Here is a 21,503-nt window from a genome sequence, read left to right as displayed (position 1 = left end):
TCACCGTCTGTTAACGCTGTAAGAAATATTTTCCATTCTTTGTCTCAAGGGACCTCAGATGATCTATCCCTTGTATCTATATTTACACTCATCGCTTTTCAAATCAGAACACGAAATTACTAAGTATTGCTGATTAGCGGCTTATGAATAGTCGGTACCAACTCAGACAGTCTTGAACAATGTTCTCCTATCAAATTGTAGGAATTGTACAGTCCTACATGGGCTAGTTAATAGCTTCACTTATATCCTCTTGAACAATTTCAGTCACCATTCATTATTAACGGATACTAACCAACTGTTGAGAGACATAATTGCGTAAGTGCGTTAGCGGATACAGTTGCACTCGCCATTCTATTATAAATTCGTAAGACGAGGTAGGGTACATGAACAGTAGCGATATAAGCATGCTTTTTTAACTGAGCATTACAGAAACTTTATTTTTACCCGATTAATTTAAATAACAATACTAGCGTATTGTCGCTACATACATCGACAGCCTTTGAGGAGAAGTTTCGGAACATATTCCACCAATATGATCCAATGCGGGTTGGTGGAATTTCTATGAAATTAAACACATGCAGGTTTGCTCAAGATGTTTTTCTTCGCTGCAGAGCTCGAGATGAATTATAAAGACAAATTAAGCTCGGTGCTTGCCTAGGTTTGAACCTGCAACCATCGGTTAAGATGCACGTGGTCTAACCACTGGGCCCTCTCACCTCTTACGTTAATAATTAATGTGTTATTTGAATTTAAATTAAATCGAAAATGTACCCGCATTTTAGCATTAAAAATGTTACTCGAAGTTTCATTTATTTCAATGACAGTGTTACAAATATTTATCGTCTAAGCCGACTGAATATTGGACTGGAATTATATTTAAAACAACGTACCAGATGGTCAAGAAATGTTTTATAATTTAGTGCCTCATCCTGTTGCTGTTTTACATTACATCGAATCATTTTAACATAAAATATTTTAGTACGACATGAATGAAAATGCCAATATATAAATTACTAGAAGTCGCCCGTGGATTCGCTTGTGTTTTTGGTAGTTGGTTGTCATGTGTCAGGCAAAAAAGCCTGATGTCCTTTTTCGGAGTTCAAGCTTGCTTTATACCAATATATGTATTTCATCAATATGCGATTCAGCTATTTGCTCGTGAAAGTGTGACAGACAGACAGACAGAGTTATTTTGAAATTTATAATTTTAGTATAAAATACAGATAATTCAATATTAATTGAAATACAAAACAAATTATTAATATTTTTGTAGAATTACTAAACCTTTTTTAAATGTGTTAATACTATAAACATAAATATAATACTATAAAAAGTATCACTACATAGTACAAAGTGCCCCAGACTAGATCAGTCTGTATATCTGTCTGAATGCGATAAATTCATAAACTAGCGAATTTATTTTCATTCAGTTTTCACCAATAGATTGAATGATTCACCAAGAAGGTTAAGGTGTATAATTCATGAGAAGAAACTCAGCAGAATCAATTGAATCCATCGATTCCCCATTGATGAGTACATCGGCTTTTACATTTTGCACATTATTTGGTGTACTGAATTTCAATATTTTTGGTTTTTTATTATTTAGCCTAAGGTTATTTACGCTAAAACAATGTACTATATCAGCTATAGCATAAAAACTAAGGAGGTGTCATCAGCAAACAATACTGTATCTCGTTTGTTCCCAACAAGAAAGGGCGAGTCATTTATGTATGTGAGAAACAGAAATTGTCGAACAATTGATCCCTGAGGGATCCCCATACCAACTGAGACCCCAGGAGACCTTTTTTCTTTAACGTCAACCCTCCGAATTCTATTGTTCAGATAAGAAGTCAGAAGGTCGAGCGCACATTTTCTAATTCCATAGTGTTAAAGTCTCCTGACCAGAGTTACATGTTAAATGACCAAAGGCTTTGGATATGTCACAGAAAATTCCTAAGGCATCCCGTGACTCTTCCCAGGCTTCATAGTTATATATATACTGAATAAAAACCATGCTTACTGAAAGTTTTACCCATTAGATTTATATTATGAATTATAAACATTTCACGTGGACTTTCTACTCGCGTGAAACCGGTTAGATAACTTGTATAACAATTAATATACATATTTATAAATTAGGTACTTAAAATTTGTTTATGTGTGTTCATGAGTTTTATTATAAACATAAAACTGTTCGATAAAAAACTGAGGATTCGAACAGAATTAAGTCTAGTTTTATTTTATGCTACGTTATAAAAGCGATGATTACTTGTAATCTCGCAAAACTAAGGATTTTATAATTTGTATTTTTAATATTTTTCATTGCTTCATTTTCGTAAGCTTTGCATTATAAGCTTACGCAACTTGTAACGAACAATAAAAACGATCCAGTCTGGTATAAAAATAATACGGAGACAATATATTACTTACTAACTTAAATTTTAAGTGTTAGTAATATTATTTACATTTCCTATATATTTGATTTCAGAACCGGCGTCCATTTAGATTTTTACAATCTATATGTGATTGTACTAATAGGAAGGAATAAAGGACGTCGAATTTGAATTTGTAGCGCTCTTGTAGACTTCTCACAAAATTAAGAAAAAAAAGAAAAACACGTTTTTATGTCGAAGGCATGTTTTATGACGAAGGTTTTTTTATAGAAGTAATAGACATATTGTCTCAGCCTAAGATTTTATTTGTACTGCATAATGTTAATAGACAAGTAACTATAGTTCTTTAAAGCGGTAGATCTTAATGCATAGATTTAACTGCACAGATAAAAAAAATGTGCTGTCTGTCCAAAATTCCTCAGTAATGGCCAGGATTTTGGGAGTTTGCATTTTCATACTTCTTGAAGCACGTTAGCCATTAGTTTTGCTATTGAACTTTTTCCGGTATTGTCGGATGTGCCAATACAAATTCGCTTAGAAACAGTGTAGGGTTATAGATTTGTTTACTTACGCCTTCTTGTATTAAAGCTATTTTAGTAAGACAAATTCTCTAATGAAATTCTTTAGCAATGTCTTCCCACTCAAACGAAATGGACTATCGGAGTTTGTGTACTCAGCCTCGTTTACATCACTTTGATACGCCATCAATCTCTAGATTAATGCAACACTAATATTTACGTGATACCGAGAATAAGAGATTGGATTTTCTGTTTGCAATTTTAGCAATTAAAATGCATAACATATTCACTTAAAAGCAGTGACATTTAAGTTTGTTTTTATTTATTTAGATCAATATTATCTTATAAATGTGTTAGTAACTCTGTCTGACTGCCTGTCTTTCGGTTTTTCACGACCAAATCGTTTAACCAAATTTGAATTCCAACAAAGGACATAGGTTACTTTTTGCGCCTGACACATGACAACCGACGCCCTAAAAGCGAGCGAAGGCGCGATCACCTAATACTGTTTTATAAGTACTATTTGCTACGTGGTTATAACCGGCTTCAAAAATAGTAACGTGATTTTGTATTATCCGAAACATTCAATAACGGGATTATCTAATTTTTAGTTGGGCAGGTTAATTCTGAGTTTATATTTTATTTAAATACAGAGGTATGTTGACAAATGTATCATCTATTAGCATAAAGTCACACTCGTAGATATTGTCTAATTTCATCGTTATTCTGACACATGTGCATGTTCCAAACCCTCACCTTGGTGGGAGAGGAGGCCTTAGCCCAGCAGTGGAAAATTTACAGGCTGTTACTGTACTCATTAATTATTAATAATTAAATTTGGGAAGTAGATTCCTTATAAAATCAGACATCCCCTAAGGGGTTATAACGGGGTTTGAAAGTTTGTGCTTTACAAATTTTGTACAGGTAACGTCGCAGGTTCAGCTAGTGATGTAGTAAAGTTCCTGAGCCCTTTTGATTATTGCCTTCGATGATTGTTTAATGCTCGATCGATATTAATCATGATGATAAAAATGTTTATGTATAACCATTCATCCATCCTCATGGCTGACCAATAACATCCAATTTTGCTAGCGAAGGTTGTAGATGAGTAATATACTAAATTAAATATAACTTTTTTAAATAATTATTTTGAACAATTGTATGCTGAAAAGTGGACTAGGAAATCACTGACAGGGTATATCATGTTTTGATTAACAACAAAAACGTAAGCAGTTACAACAAAATTTATTTAAAGGATTATATTTTGTATAAAGTACTTTTCTAAACGTCATCTAAAAAGTAAAAAGCAACAATAACCATTTTACTTATAACGTTTTAATTATATAATTTTTGTTTATTTCATGTGCTTATTAATTTATGACGTTTTATGTTTTCTTTCAATTTATTCGCTTTCTCTTTCTAAACTTTGTCTTAATTACAGGACCACCTATTTTAACGGACCGGAGTATATTTAAGATAGCAGTGATTAAGAGCATTGAATATGTAAATACAGACGTACAAAGTAAAGGATAAATTGTTTTATTTGGCACGGCTCGGATTCGTTCAAGGGACATGAATTATGACACGAGTACAATAATATATCATGTAAATATAGTTTTCGGGAACGTACTAATTGTTTAAGATTTATTAGTTGACCATCAAAATCTTTAAATGACGTCGGACTATGGTCAGGGTGATATTCTCTGTCAAATCACAAGTCCGATTTTTTGACAGTAAAATCTTACCATCTCAGTGGTTTGATTTCTGAAGCATAAGATTTTGAAATCGATACGAAAATATAAATTGAAATGTATAGTAAGAAGTAAATTAATGAAGTATTTTAGTTTTTTAATTATATTAGAGGGCTGTCGGGGAAATAGACCATCTAATAGTATCTGGTTATCACCGTCTATTAACGCTGTAAGAAATATTTTCCATTCTTTATCTCAAGGGACCTCAGATGATCTATCCCTTGTATTTATATTTACAATCATCGCTTTTCAAATCAGAACACGATATTACTAAGTATTGCTGATTAGCGAGTTATGAGTAGTTGGTACCAACTCAGACAGTCTTGAACTATGTTCTCCTATAAAATTGTAGGAATTCTACAGGCCTATATGGGCTAGTTAATGGCTTCACTTATATCCTCTTGAACAATTTCAGTCATGGTTCATTATTAGCGGATACTAACCAACTGTTGAGAGACATAATTGCGTAAGTGCGTTAGCGGATACAGTTGCACTCGCTATTCTATTATCAATTCGTAAGACGAGGTAGGGTACATGAACAGTAGCGGTATAAGCATGCTTTTTTAACTGAGCATTACAGAAACTTTACTTTTACCCGATTCATTTCAAATAACAATAATACAACAACAGCCTTTGAGGAGAAGTTTCGGAACATATTCCACCAATATGATCACATGCGGGTTGGTGGAATTTCTATGAAATTAAACACATGCAGATTTGCTCAAGATGTTTTTCTTCGCTGCAGAGCGCGAGATGAATTATAAGCACAAATTAAGCTCGGTGCTTGCCTCTGTTTGAACTCGCAAGCGTCGGTATGTACGTGGTCTAACCACTGAGCCATCTCAGCTTTTACGCTAATAATTAATATATTATTTGAATTCAAATTAAATCGAAAATGTACCCGCATTTTAGCGTTAAAAACTCGAAGTTTCATTTATTTCAATGACAGTGTTACAAATATTTATCGTCTAAGCCGACTGAATATTGGACTGGAATTATATTTAAAACAACGTACCAGATGGTCAAGAAATGTTTTATAATTTAGTGCCTCATCCTGTTGCTGTTTTACATTACATCGAATCATTTTAACATAAAATATTTTAGTACGACATGAATGAAAATGCCAATATATAAATTATTAGAAGTCGCCCGCGGATTCGCTTGTGTTTTTGGTAGTTGGTTGTCATGTCCTTTTTCGGAGTTCAAGCTTTGCTTCATATCAATATATTTCATCAGTATGCGATTCAGCGATTTGGTCGTGAAATTATGACAGACAGACAGACAGAGTTACTTTGAAATTTATAATTTTAGTATAAAATATGGATAATTCAATTTTAATTCAAATACAAAACAAAGTATTAATATTTTTGTAGAATTACTAAACCTTTTTTAAACGTGTTAATACTATATACATAAATATATAATTATAAAAGTTTAAAAAATATCATTACATAGTACAAAGTGCCCCAGACCAGATCAGTCTGTATATCTGTCTGAATGCGATAAATTCAAAGTAGCGAATTTATTTTCATTCAGTTTTCACCAATAGATAGAATGATTCACCAAGAAGGTTAAGGTGTATAATTCATTAATATAGAAGTATTGCACTTTGGGGGACCTATTGCAACTTGGCATCAACAATAAGGCCAATAAACTCAGCAGAATCAATTGGATCCATCGATTCCCCATTGATGAGTACATCGACTTTTACATTTTGTACATTTGGTGTACTAAATTTCACAATTTTTGGTTTATTATTATTTAGCCTAAGATTATTTACGCTAAAACAATGTATGTAATATCAGCTATAGCATTGTTTACGTCGTCATACTGTACCTGTTTTCTATTAATTGTAAAAACTAAGGAGGTATCATCAGCAAACAATACTATATAATGTTTGTTCCCAACAAGAAAGGGCAAGTCATTTATGTATGTGAGAAACAGAAAAGGTCCAACAATTGATCCCTGAAGGATCCCCATACCAATTGAGACCCCAGGAGACCTTTTTCCTTTAACGTCAACTCTCTGAATTCTATTGTTAAGATAAGAAGTCAGAAGGTCGAGCGCACATTTTCTAATTCCATAGTGACAAAGTTTCCTGACCAGAGTCTCATGTTGGATACGTTACAGAAAATTCCCAAGGCATCCCATGACTCTTCCCAGGCTTCATATATATATATATATACATGCTGAATAAAAACCATGCTTACTGAAAGCTTTACCCATTAGATTTATATGAGTTATAAACATCTCATATGGATTTTCTACTCGTGTGAAACCGGGATAGATAACTTGTATAAAAATTAATATATATATTTATAAATTAGGTACTTAAAATTTGTTTATGTGTGTTCATGACTTTTATTATAAACATAAAACTGTTCGATAAAAAAACTGAGGATTCGAACAGAATTAAGTCTAGTTTTATTTTATGCTACGTTATAAAAGCGATGATTACTTGTAATCTCGCAAAACTAAGGATTTTGTAATTTGTATTTTTAATATTTTTCGTGGCTTCATTTTCGTAAGCTAAGCACTATAAGCTTATGCAACTCGTAAACAACAATAAAAACGATCCAGTCTGATATTAAAATAATACAGAGATAATATATTACTCACTAACTTAAATTTTAAGTATTTCAAAAAATCTAAATCAAAATAAATTTTATTCAAGTGGGCTTTTACAAGCACTTTTGAATCGTCATTTAACAATTAAGTGAAGCTACCACCGGTTCGGAAAGTAGATTCTACCGAGAAGAAACGGCAAGAAACTCAGTAGTTGCTCTTATTCAACATTTAAAAAATACAATCATATTTGTAGTTATTTATGTATGTAATGTATCCTGCCTGGAAGTCAACATTTCCTATATATTTGATTTCAGAACCGGCGATTATTATAACAATATATATATACGTGATTGTACTGCTAGGAATAAAGGACGTTAAATTTGAATTTGTAGCGCTCTTGTAGACTTCTCACAAAATTAAGAAAAAAAAAGAAAAACACGTTTTTATGTCAAAGGCAAGTTTTATGTCGAAGGTTTTTTTTTATAGAAAATAATAGACATATTGTCTCAGCCTAAGATTTTATTTGTACTGCATAATGTTAATAGACAGGTAACTATAGTCCTTTAAAGCGGTAGGTATCTTAATGCATAGATTTAAATGCACACATAAAAAAAATGCGTTGTCTATCCAAAAATTCCCTTTTCCAAAAATTATTTTGGGAGTTTGCATTTTCATATTTCTTGAAGCCCGTAAGCCATTAGTTTTGCTATTGAACTTTTTACCGGTATTGTCGGATATGCCAATACAAATTCGCTTAGAAATAGTGGGTTATAGATTTTGTTTACTCACGCCTTCTTGTCTTGAAGCTATTTTTAGTAAGACAAATTCTCTAATCAAATTCTTTTGCAAAGTCTTCCCACTCAAACGAAATGGACTATCGGAGTTTGTGTACTCAGCCTCGTTTACATCACTTTGATACGCCATCAATCTCTGGATTAATGCAACACTAATATTTACGTGATACCGAGAATAAGAGATTGGATTTTCTGTTTGCAATTTTAGCAATTAAAATGCATAACATATTCACTTAAAAGCAGTGACATTTAAGTTTGTTTTTATTTATTTTGATCGATCACCTCTTCCTATATATATTCAAATAATGTCAATTAAAGAATCTATATTATTATTTATTGTTATAAATGTTTTAGTAACGCTGTCTCTCTGTCTGTAACTTTTTCACGACCAAACTATTTAACCAAATTTGATAAAATTTGGTATGAAGCAAATTTTAATTCCAACAAAGGACACATAGGCTACTTTTTTTTTGACACATTGACACATGACAACCGACACCCTAAAAGCGAGCGAAGCCGCGATCACCTAATACTGTTTTATAAGTACTATTTGCTACGTGGTTATAACCTGCTTCAAAATGGATAGTAACGTGATTTTGTATTATCCGAAACATTCAATAACGGGATTATCTAATTTTTAGTTGGGCAGGTTAATTCTGAGTTTATATTTTATTTAAATACAGAGGTATATAGACAAATGTATCACCTATTCGCATAAAGTCACCCCCGTAGATATTGACACCGAGAATGAATCGTACTTAATATCGCAAATCCGGTCACCAAACTTGGAAACAAAGATGTTGCATATCTTGTGGCTACAGTTCGTTTACCTTTCTAACCGAAACGCCAAAATACTTACTATTGATAATATGATTGTGATGAGATTAACGCATTCGAAATACTCTTTATATTTTTGGTAAAGGTTTCCTTCGTTTCAAAATCCACATAAACATTTGGGTATATTACAACATCAATTCAATTAATAAGATTTTTTATAATTTTTTGTAATATACTAAGGTAAGGTAAGACGAGAAAATGGACAACCTGATTGCCCATAGAGATTGGCGCTGTAAGAAATATTGACAATTCCTTACATCCCTCATGCCCCACCAACATTGGAAGATTTTAACTTCGTTGTGCCTGTAGCTCTCACTGCCCAGTCATCCTTTAAACAGAACAACAACATTACTAAATATTGTTAAAAGCTGTAGAATATCTGACTAGTGTAAGTTACCTAGTTATGAGTCGAGATGGCCCAATGGTTAGAACGCGTGCATCTTAACCGATGATTGCGGGTTCGAACCCAGGCAAGCACCGCTGATTCATGTGCTTAATTTGTCTTTATAATTCATCTAGTGCTCAGCGGTGAAGGAAAACATCGTGAGGAAACCTGCATGTGACAAATTTCATAGAAATTCTGCCACATGTGTATTCCACCAACCCGCATTGGAACAGCGTGATGGAATATGTTCCAAACTTTCTTAAAGGGAGAGGAGGCCTTTAGCCCAGCAGTGGGAATTTACAGGCTGTTGTTGTTGTAAGTTACCTGTGGGCTTTAATAATACTGAACTTCGCGGATATTATTTAAATATGAAAATTTATCGTATACATTAATTTTACTATCATTTGTAACATCAAAGATTTAAAAAAATATTATAGTTAAGAAACATATGGATCTGACAAATGTAGGTACGTATACATAGGTACTCGTGTATGAAATCCAGCGACCCCATAAAGTGTGTGTTAACATCGAATTTCAAAGCGATCCAAGCTATATTTATAGAGTGGCGTGGCGTTTCCTCAGCAAACAACGACACGTGGGATAGAATATTTCAGACCTATATTACCAGAAGACGTGTAGACTTAAAACTCTTACCGCGTAGTTAGTCGTAGTGTAGCGGATAGCCTAAGTTTTAGTGTTTTGTGTTGTGCATACAATTACGCGGTAAGTTTAAAACGTTTTAAATATATACAGACAAAATTAACTCATTTAAAAAAAGAAAACGGAAATTCTTGATAAAATATTTCTTTTTTTTTAAATCATTCATAGCATAGAGGATGATATTAGGAATTATTGGGTGGATTATAAATTATTCCTGGCTTAAATTAAATGTAGGGGTTTAAAATATGACTCGTAAGTGATTGGTTTTTATTCAACGCATTTTTGTTACAATAAATACATTTTATAAATATTTATAACATTTATTCCGAAGATGGTAAATTAAAGGGATAAATAGTATTATACCGAATAATTGACGCGAAATGGATAAATATGAAATTTAAAAACATTTTCCCTAATTATATTTGTAATCTGATAGCTTTAGACGATTGTCTACTAAAATAGATACATAGACAAACAATATAACTTTATGTACCAAAGTTTACAGCCTACTATTTTCTCAACGTTTTTTTGTTTAATTTCTTACTGTATTGCTTTTTCGACTTTTTATAGCCTATCAAAGAGAGTAAATTAATTTTAAATTGGTATGTTTTAATAACGTCTTTAATTCAATAATAGGTGTCCTAAATATAAACGAATGTGTTAGTCATTTCATTTGTGTTATTTTCATACAATATTTTAACACTTTCGTTACCTCTATATCTTTTAAAGATCTTCTAAATTCAAATATAATTATTCAGATATCGGCTCAAAAATGATTATTAGATATATAATTTAAAAAAAATTGTTTTTTAAAAGTAACAATCATGCAGACACTTTAAATAATTATGCACTTGTCAAAGAACGACATGACGAAGAACAAAAGGAAATACAAAATGGCCGACCTTTCGCCACTTGTCAAATAGAATTGTCAGCTGTCATAGCTGTCGACGGGTGATTAATTTTCAGCAGGCTATGCACGTTGTAAGAATTTAGTGATGATTAATATTAAAATTATATAGATCTTTTTTTAAATCATTGCAATATTTTCTTTTTGAAAAACGTAAAGGAGTTTCTTGTAATTAAATTTAAATATTGTAGTAGATATCCGTTTATTTTTTATTTTTAAATTTCAGGAAGTATTATGAATATTCCATATACTCATAAAAATAGTTCTTTAATTTGCTGTTATGTGGACTTTTTCGTATTTGGGTAATTTCAGTCATAACTAGGACTGCTTTCTTTTATTAAAATTAAAATGAACCTGTATATGTCTTATTTTATTTAAACAAAAGAAATAAAATTGAAACAGAAATATATCTTAAATGTTATTTTTTACTTTGTAGCTACTTTGCAACATCTAGCTCAAAATTAAATATTAGGTCAGTAAAAAATAGAAAAACATATCTGCTTGATTTATAAAAATTGCCTAGAGACGTATACAAGGATTCATTATATTCATTCATGTATATCAGAAGTCATTCGTCCTAGACATTAACCCGCGCAAAATTTATTTTATATACAAAGCTGGTTGAAGCTTTTTTATTCCTCAGAAGTTTCATAAATTCCGTGGATGTCTAGACTTAAGGATCCTACTAGCCAAATCTGTAATCTGTAGGTGTTATAGTTTTTGAGATTTCGTTATTAATCCAAGAGTGGTATATCGCTTTTATTTCATGATGAATTAAAAATAGTTACTGTATAAATCTTGAATACATGGAATGGCAGAAGTAGTATTGCCCCGTTGAATCGCTATTTCGATCTTCTGTGTAAAAATCGAATGAGCCCTCCTGTCACCAGAGTAGGCAAATAGGCGAGGTGTTATACGTTTAATAAAAGCTTTTGCAGTACTACTCCAATAAATTACATTTTTCAAAAAGGAATTGGACGAGAAATCGTATTTTGTTTAGTAACATAATACAGCAATTGTAATAAATACTCCTATTAATATACCGCATGAGCACCTTTACAGAGATTAGCATTTATTACTGTTTTTAGTTAGGGCTGGGTAAATGGCAGCTATGTCTGCAACCTTCGGGTGAGGCGCATTATGCAGACTTACCGATTCAGGTACTTGGTATACAATTAAGAAATAAACTTAACTTGCACTTGTTTTCTTTTACTTTTAAACTACTTGTATAGTAAAAATAAAAAAAAGAAAGTATTAAGCGATTTAAGCGCCACGGCGCGATATTCAAATATTTTATCAAAGGCTCATGCTACACGATGTTGTCATGAAGCATTCTTCGTAGCCTAAATAATTAGGATAAAAAAATGTTGGATTTAACACTGCGGTAATATACAGGTAGTTTATGAATGGATATAATTGTGAAACAAACATTAATAATAATTAATGTTGCCACTTAAAAAATTTGGGACTTAAAATAAAAAGTAAAAGCTGAGACGATTCGTACACATTTGTCGCTTGTCTTTAATGTTTAGCCAATTTTTCAGTACATTGTTTTATCTCTCAACCAAGCAATTTATAAATGGGTTTCTTTATCAATAGCGCGTGAAAACGTTTTGTATTTCAATCATCGCTAATACATTGCAGTGATATTTGTTTTTTTTTTTTTCATAAAGTTTGCACTTAGGTACAATTGTTTTCGACTTTAGACAGATTATTAAATTATGTTTGTAGAATGTTTTCGCGTCACAATTTTGACATGAGTGCAATTTCATTTTTAAGGAATTGTCTTTTTTATTTAATGTAGTTAAAACTGACGTTTAAAAAGGACATTTTTTTTGCAGTAGAGATCGTTTATTACTATGTATCCTGTCAAGTTGAAAATAGACTTTATAGCTTTATAATACAAATAAAATACGATCTACGTCAGAAAGCCTTGACCCGAAGGTCGCTCATTCTCCGTTATCCGTCCTTGTTTCAACCTTCTGCCTGACCTCGGTCTCTGGGACGCCTCGACGGAGGTCACCGGGAAGTTCAGGGCTGTAGTAGACGTGTCAGGGATTCAGGGCAGGCCTTGTTAACGAGGTCGGGGCAACCTTGTCGAAGGACGAAATTGTCTTCACGAACTTCACAACATGCCTGAAGCAAGGCTTTTTGTTATACGCTGTAGACATAATATACACACATGTAACATGTAAAGTATAACAGATAATGTTTACATAATAAAATATTTATAGTTTGGTCTACGTTTAATTTGACTTGATACAGAACGTATAAAATGATTGATTGATGATTTAATGTCATATCGCGTAAAATCTTTTCGGAAGCCATTTTATGACTGAATATGTGTGATTTTTTTAAATAAAATGACAATTGTATTTAACTATGAAATTTTTAATTAAGGAAATCGAGCAACACTATATCTGATCAGACAGTGAGAAAGACGAATAGTAATATTAAAAAAAAAAAAAACAAAAATAATTCTAATAATAAAACTACAATTTATACCTACTTTCAAATAAGATTACAATGTACATAATATGTAAAGGATGCAGAAGTAAATATTCTATTAAAAACTACAAAAACAATGAAACAATTAATTTTAGAGAATTGTATTTTTAGATTTATTTAGTACATTTATGTTGTTGTATATATACTTTTTACTCAATGTAACATATCAGCAGTATTACAATATATCAGGGAATTATCTTATTCAAATAAAATAGCTTTGAAATAATGTCATAGTTAATTTTAAAGGTTGGCAACATTTGTCAAAAAAAAATAAAAATTTAAAAGTTTCGCAAAAACATAAAATGTAAAATAACGTGACGGTTCTCATTAAATCAAAGTATTAAAACTTTTTTATTAAATAAAATCTCAAAATCAACTTATTTTAATATAACATAAAGGTTTGATTGACGTATTTACAGAGACGCGCAGATTAAACGAAGAAGTTTAAATAAAACGAAGAATGTTTTATTTATGTAGAAGCTCACTGACGACTGCTTTCATCTCTACTTTAGTACTTTACTCTATATTGTAATATTTAAACGACGAGTTATGCAATGCTCTTCATTTTAAAATAACATCCTTGAACAGTAATACAAATGTTTGCTTGTATAAATAGCGAAAACAAAACAATCTAAAATCCAAATCTTTTCTCTCATTACTTTGTTAAATCATTTTCAATGTTTTGATTGGACGGTATTGACGAGTTGTCAAAAAAGAAAATGTGAAAATAAGACTAAAAATTAAATATGTTCGAAAATTTCAATATTCAGATCGAATTTCGACCCACTTCTCACGGAGAACGCTTAGAGTATTTAATTACGCGTGAGTTTTAATTCAAAGTGGCAAGTTTATAAGGCTGAATATTCTGATGTCTTTGGTGATAGCTCCATTAAAACAATATTGATATTTTTGTTGAGATATTCCCGCCTAATTGCCTGGACGTCACTTTCTATCATATGAGTATTGTGAAAGTCAGGGAATAGAGATCGTGTATCACTTATGTGCAGACACTTTGGTACTTTGATTTGCCCTGCGCTTTAAACTAATAAATAAATATGCCCATATTAAAGTGCAAGTTTCTCCCTTGAGAATAGACATCGTCGTCGTAATCAGTCTGTAGGTCAGCCAAATATAAAATAATACAACTAAATTATAAAATTATGATTTACTATGTTGCTATCCACTTCAAAATAGATCAAAGTTAAGATGAATATTAAACATTAAATTATTAATAAAACTATTAACAAACTGTTAATAGTAAAATAGATTACGAGAGATTTAATACAATACACTAATTACTGTACGCGATCACGATATTCAATCATTATACATCACTAGCGGGCGATGCGCCAGCGCACCTGTTACGACCCACTGACTCAATAAGATTTTATGCTTTTTAATATTTAGATTTAATTAATCTTTTTTTGTGTTTAAATTTATAGTTTCAAGATATTTCTAAATGAAAATGGTAATGCAAAATAAAAATTTAATTTTATATAGTTAACGGTCGTGCACGGTCGGGCAAAGCTCTTCTCTCCCTTTTAAATAGAAGGATTGGAGCTTACGTCACCACGCTGCCACACGGTTGGTGTCGTGGTGGCCCACGGGGCAGATTTTAATCCACATTTAATTTTCCTTACGACGGACGGTTTCGTTTACCGTTGAGCACGAAATTAACTATTAAGTAAAACAATTGCTTGGGACCGGTACCATGTTTTTGTTTTTTGTTACAAGGTACATTTTAATTTTAACCTAAAGCTTCCACACGTTTTGATGTAGATTTTTCTTGCAAGAAACGGCAAGAAATCCGATAGATCAGCATAATATTGTATTCTAATAATCCGGAAAGGATGTTCTAACTGACGTCTGAATATTTGACTATTTTTTCTTTCACCGTAATCGAATAGTTTAATAAAACTATTCGATTACGGTGCAAAAACAATCCGGAAAAAAGATGTATTGATTAATTTTATAAATATAATATATGTTTAACTCTTTCAGTCAGGATCGTCAAGAGTCAGCATACGAGTGTGGTGGTATTAGCATATTTTTCATAATTTCTGTCCTTTATGTTATCTTTTTCCTTATTTCTTTATTTTACTTTATAGTTTTTAGTTGTGCCGTAACAAAATAAACAATAATTTATAATGACTACTACCTAAATTACAAATCGTATTTAAATATTATTCTGTTATATATCTAAATTTCTTAAGTTAATACATTTATATACAAAGTCTTAGACATATTTAGCATTCTATTATAAAGCAGGTTAGTTTGGTTAAAGCTCTTGTCAGTAATCCCAACTATTTCAATAATGCTTGTTGCATTCGAACATTATAGAAAAATGTTATAGGCAATATAAATTCACGCAACGACTGCATGTACGGTCATAATCATAAAAGTTAACCAATCTAGCGAACTGCAGTAATCATGTTTATAGACTCAGAAATATACTGCAATGCAAACTGTAGATACGGGTTGTTAAATGTAGAAGTGAACTAAATTAATAGCTTGTTAATATTTTACTGGGCAAAGCTCTCCTCCCCCTTTTCAGGAGGTTTGGAGGTTAATGCTCCTTGCTGCTCTAATGTGTGTTGGTACATGGTACATTGGTTCCTCAGGATGCCGATTACCAATAAATATAAGATAAATTATAAATATAAAATAAGCACATGAATTCAGTGGTGCTTTCGGGTTTTGAACTCAGAATCCATGTTCAAAGATTCACATTTTGCAATCATTGAGCTATACGATTCTCGGTAAATCTATATTATTAACATTATAAATGTGAAAGTAACTTTGTCTGTCAGTTTGACGCTCTTTTACGATCCAATGAACCGTATTTGATGAAATTTAGGTGTGAAGGAAACTTGATCTTCAAGGAAACACATAGGCAACGATTTTTGCCTTATACATCACCAGCAAGTCCCTAAAATGCGAGAGAAGCCGTGATCGACAGCTAGTTTAATAATATTACATTTAGCTTTTTGATAGACAAAAATTGACGATTGGACCGAATATGTATCTTGATATTAACAAACTTACTCTTTTCAGACGTGCTCAGAAAAATTTTGGCGAAAATTAACAAGATAAATGTGCTTACTTGTTTACATTTGTGGTTTTTTTTATACGACACCCACTATCAGACACTCTATAATTAGCAACATTAATCTCTATAATGTGCATCCAATAACATTAATCAGCGTTAATTTATCTATATTACCGACGAAATTGATGCTGAAAACATCGTTTAAAACAATTCTTGTAATAAAAATAGTTTTCTAATTGGTCGTTCTTAAGCACTTAATTGCGATTCAGATATATTGTCAGTATATTTACCAGTAGTAGTATCTTGCGGCTTTTTTGCGTTAGGGGTTATATGTAGGTTACAAAAGGAGTTTCCTTGAGGTTCTAGTTTGCTATAAACCAAATTTCATAAAGTTTGGTTCAGCGGTTGATAATAGTAATAATAGTAACAGCCTGTAAACTTACTACTGCTGGAAGATCTCTTATCCCTTTGAGAAGAAGGTTAGGGGCATATTCCACCACGCTGCTCCAATGCGGGTTGGTGAATTCACATGTGTCAGAATTTCGTTGAAATTAGATACATGCAGGCTTCCTAACGATGTTTTACTTGACTGCCGAGCTCGTGATAAATTATAAACACATATTAAGCACTTGAAAATTCAGTGGTGCTTGCCTGGGCTTGAACCCGCAATTATCTGGCTTCGCAGGCTTCAGTTGTCTGATCATGTAAAACAAACAAATAGACCAACAACATAGTCAAAGTCAAAAATCTTTGTTCAATATGGAAGTTTTACAATTGCTTATTGATAATCAAAGACCGACCACCGGTTCGGAAATTAAAACCTCGGACCTGGGAAGAACCGGCAAAAGAAACTCAGCGGATTGATTTATTAAATTTAATATTCAAGTGTTTCATGTTACATAATTTTTCATTAAAAATAATATGCTAGATTTTACTATTTATTTATTTTAAAGTACGCGAACAAAGGCAGTGTGATACACCACTACAAGGATTTACAGCACTATTGGATTACAGTAAAAAGTAAAGTAAAGTAACAGCCTGTACATTTTCCACTGCTGAGATAAGGCCTCCTCTTCCATTAGGGAACATCTTTCACCACGCTGTTCCAATGCTGTAATGCATTTGTGGCAGAATTTCGATGAAATTAGACACATGCACGTTTCCTTATGATGTTTTCCTTCAGCGCCGAGCACGAGATGAATTAAAAACACAAATTAAGCACATATATATATATGTATATAGTGGTGCTTGCCTGGGTTTGAACAGGCAATCATGGGTTGCGCAATGCATGGGCCATCTCAGCTCTACAGTAAAAAATAATACACTCTTAAATTAATAATAACGAATTAAACTAGCATAAACTTAGATAAAAGATACTGCTTGAGGCTTAATACAAACATAACAATTATAAAACTTAAAAAAATACAATTTAAACAATAATATTTGTCATTTTGCTTTTGCGAATAATAATCAAATAATTCCACGAAGTATTTGTATAATTAAATATTTCCTTTGTTTTTTTGTCAGACAGCCAAAGATCTCCATATAAATTGCTCATGTTCTATACCTAATACCTCCATATAACTTGCCGATTTATTTGTTTCCATTGTAGGTTTGATTTATTTAATTAAGAATTTTAAGATTATTTTTTCTATGGCAAAATTAAATATATATTGTATAGAAGGAACTGTTTCTCAAAGATTGCTTTTAGCAGGATAGTTTCGAATCGATGGTAGCTAAACATTTAATTCTACACTGTAACATGGTGGTTATAAGTACTTTTATAAGCTTAAAAATTATAAACATTGAGTCCTTAAATATATAAATATGAATTAAAAATATTTACTGTATAAATACTGACCGCGTGGAATGGTATCAAGAATGTTAGTAGCATTCTGAATCGCAAAACCGATGATCGGGGCATAAAATGAACCAGCCCTTCAGGGGAGTCAATAAGGCGAGGTGTTATACATTTAATGAAGGATTTTGCATTACTATTCCAAGGCTCAAGTGTTTTGACAGCAAATGGATTAAATAATAAATATTTTATATTGATCTGAATTTTACTCTCTGTAGGTGGTGACCACGTAAAGAAAGAAACAAAATAAAACGATTGGTGTTTATTTTGTATGAGTAACGTATACGACGATAATGAAATCTGACTGTTCATTATTGATGCTGTAAATCATGTCTTACATTACGCTATAAAATAAAATTAGACGGAATTACAGGATATTCCTACCGAATTTCCTGTATATATTTTTCTAATGAAAATAAATTCTTTCATCTCGATTTATAGTTTTAACAATAGAGCCAATATAACCTTGGAGAATGTACAAGAATAATTTAGATTTAGATTTTTATGCATTGACGATACGAGTATGAAAATTTTACAAGATGCATCGATTTTTTATTGTTTAGTTAGGCGGGGCATACCGACCACTTGATGGTAAGTGGTCATCACCATCGATTGAAGTTAGTGCTGTAAGAAAAAGTGACCGTTCTTTACATCGACGATGCATTGCCAGTCTTGGGAACTAAGATATTATGTTCCTTGTGTCTGTAGTTGGACTGGTTCTCTTAACGTTCTTACTGGCATGAATATATTTATAAGTATATATTTACTGAAATTTGGTGGTAGAATATCTGAACTCTCATGCCGGTTGGTGACCGAAAACTGGGGTCTATGCGCCGTCGTCGTATAAAGAGATATAAATTCTCCGCCCCTGTCCTCCATAATTAATACTCAATTATCCCGGTTACATGATTGGAGAGTCCTCCAAAGCTTAAACTGGAATGTGATTGCTCGTCAGAACGTTTTTTGTTACCATCAGCGCTGTTTGGAGGATCGTTACTTCTCCATGCTGGTGGTACGTGTAGAATTGTTTCGTCAGAGCTGAGTTTACATGTACCTCTACAGATACCACAAAGGTGATTTGAAGACGTCTGTTTGACCATTTTAGCCGGGTAGCAGATGTTGAGGAAGAGCAGTTTCGTAAGAATTGGTATTGTTGTGAGATGTATAATATAATACTCACCATGAATCATGGTTGAACTCCTTCAAAACTAACCATGCAGGAAGGACTTTTCATGCTTTCGCTCTCGCTTGATGACTTGACCCAACTGGTTGATCAGCCTACCAGGATGTCAGACGTAGACGGGCGAGAACCTTCGCTACTAGAAGCTAGCCTTATCTGGTTCAAAAAAATTGAACAAAAGAGTCGAGATGGCCCTGTGTGAACTTGACTGATGATTTTTACTTCAAACAAGAGCAATAAGTGCAGCGCTGAATTGTGCTTCATTTGTGTTTATTATTCATTTACTTTTTGATGTTTGAATGAAAACATCACGAGGAAACGTGTATGCGGTGTGTAAGAATCTTTCACGTGTATCTGGGTCGTTGGTGCTATGTTTCTAATTATAAATACAAAAAGTGATCTATGTACCTGATTATCATATGACAATATTGAAAACATTTATTATCTCATACATAAAAAAAAGGTGGAATAGCAATTTTTTATGTAAAATGTTTACCGCCTGACGTTTAACCTTTCTAGGATCCGGAGCAAACTCATTCGCATAATTATAAATTGTAGCCTTTATGTTATTTTGATGTATAACCTATGCTACTGTAAAATTTCATTTGTAAAAAGTAACATACATCTATACTCACAAACTTTCGCATTTATAATATTAGTAAGATGCAGACGCGATTATCTTTTAAAGATTAACATTTCTTTTCAAGCTGCAGTCGAAATACTTTATTATAAATAAAATATTCCTTACATTTTTAAGTGCCACGTATCATTAAATAATAATGGTATTTATATGAGGCGTTTTGCGATTTCATAGAAAGCTCCTGTCACATACAGACGTAGAAAATGTAAAAACTTGCCAAGCGCTGTTTGTATTGGCAAGCGATAGCGTTTTGAAAAGGCGATTAAATATTTTCAATGTAATAAATTTACAGTCGTGTATAAGTAAATTATTTATAGTTAAAATATTTCTTGATATTTGCAAAGGTTGGATCTATTGTTTTAATGTAATTGTTAAACTGTTTTTAATACCATTTAATTTAATATACAGTAAACACTTTTTGTAGAAAAATGTTAAATTCATTTTACCAGTTCAAACGGGTCTTCAATGATTTATTTGTAATATGACACAAAAAAATAAACGAATGTACGAGTATAGTATTAGTGCGAAAACCTTCACTAAAAGTATAACACCTCTCTTTATTGACACCACTGGTGTCAGGTGGGTTGGTACGTTTTTTGCCCAGAGTATCAGAATTGCGATTCAACAGAGAAATGCTGCTAGCATTCTTGCCATCATTCCACGCTGTCATGATTTATTCAGTAACTATTTTAATTCATATTTAAGGACGTTAACATTTCTTAGATAAAAATGAATTAACCATGAATCTTTCTGAGACAAAAATACTTATCGTTTTACTAATTTTATAAAATTCCTGTAAAATTCAAATGTAATTTCTATTTACATCCTCAAATACCGTTGGTATCGCAATCAGGAGTGCTGTCAACTACTGAGTGGTAACAAAGTAATCGCCAGTATGTATGAACATTCTAGAAATACTATAGCTATAGAGCGGTGACTTGAAACTGTTTTTGTATCGTGCTCGTAGAACGTTTGGATATATTTTGACTACAAGGATTTTGTATCACAAACTTTAACAAAAGACTAGGAACAAACGATGTTTGCTACTTCGAGAACGACCTCACTGATGAACAATGTGCACTGTGGAGCCTTCCTCTTCTACTACTGTGTATTTCCTAAGACGACAGAGAGAAACAAGTGACAGATAAAATAGAGAAATAATAGATAAACCACATTATAAGCGTTTTTTCAACTGCTGATAACGCTATCCTTCCTTTAAGATAGTTTACTCATTTTCACTGGTTTCGTATGGTTTCTCCAATTTTAGACACAGAAAAACTGTATCGTCAGTCATCATCCTCTTGCCATTATTCCAATTTTTTGAGGTCAGCACAGCATATGTTTTTCTTCCGAACTGCTCATGATCTCACAAACGGCGACATCTTTCACTATTCTTTTCCATCCATGTAGCGTTTCTTTGATATATATCCATCTACTTTCATGCTCAAGACCTTC

The 21,503-nt window shown here is 32.2% G+C and overlaps 1 protein-coding gene across 3 annotated transcripts in view; it reads left to right on the top strand.

The window, feature by feature from the left end:
- LOC124540451 (filamin-A) overlaps positions 1-21,503 on the top strand; it is a 109,738-nt gene that overhangs the window by 8,903 nt on the left and 79,332 nt on the right. Inside the window, exon 1 of one of the 3 annotated variants that reach the window (XM_047118037.1) lies at positions 9,854-9,969. The exons of 1 other annotated variant lie outside the window; for it this stretch is intronic. The gene's annotated coding sequence lies outside the window, so the exon portion shown is untranslated. Of the gene's footprint in view, positions 1-9,853; positions 9,970-21,503 lie in introns of those variants that run through there. One more of the 3 variants, XM_047118041.1, reaches the window with a different exon arrangement.

Source organism: Vanessa cardui, chromosome 25, assembly GCF_905220365.1.
Source record: "Vanessa cardui chromosome 25, ilVanCard2.1, whole genome shotgun sequence".
NCBI lineage: Eukaryota > Metazoa > Arthropoda > Insecta > Lepidoptera > Nymphalidae > Vanessa > Vanessa cardui.
Note: the sequence above shows the minus strand (reverse complement) of the source record. Positions and strands in the feature narration are given on the sequence as shown.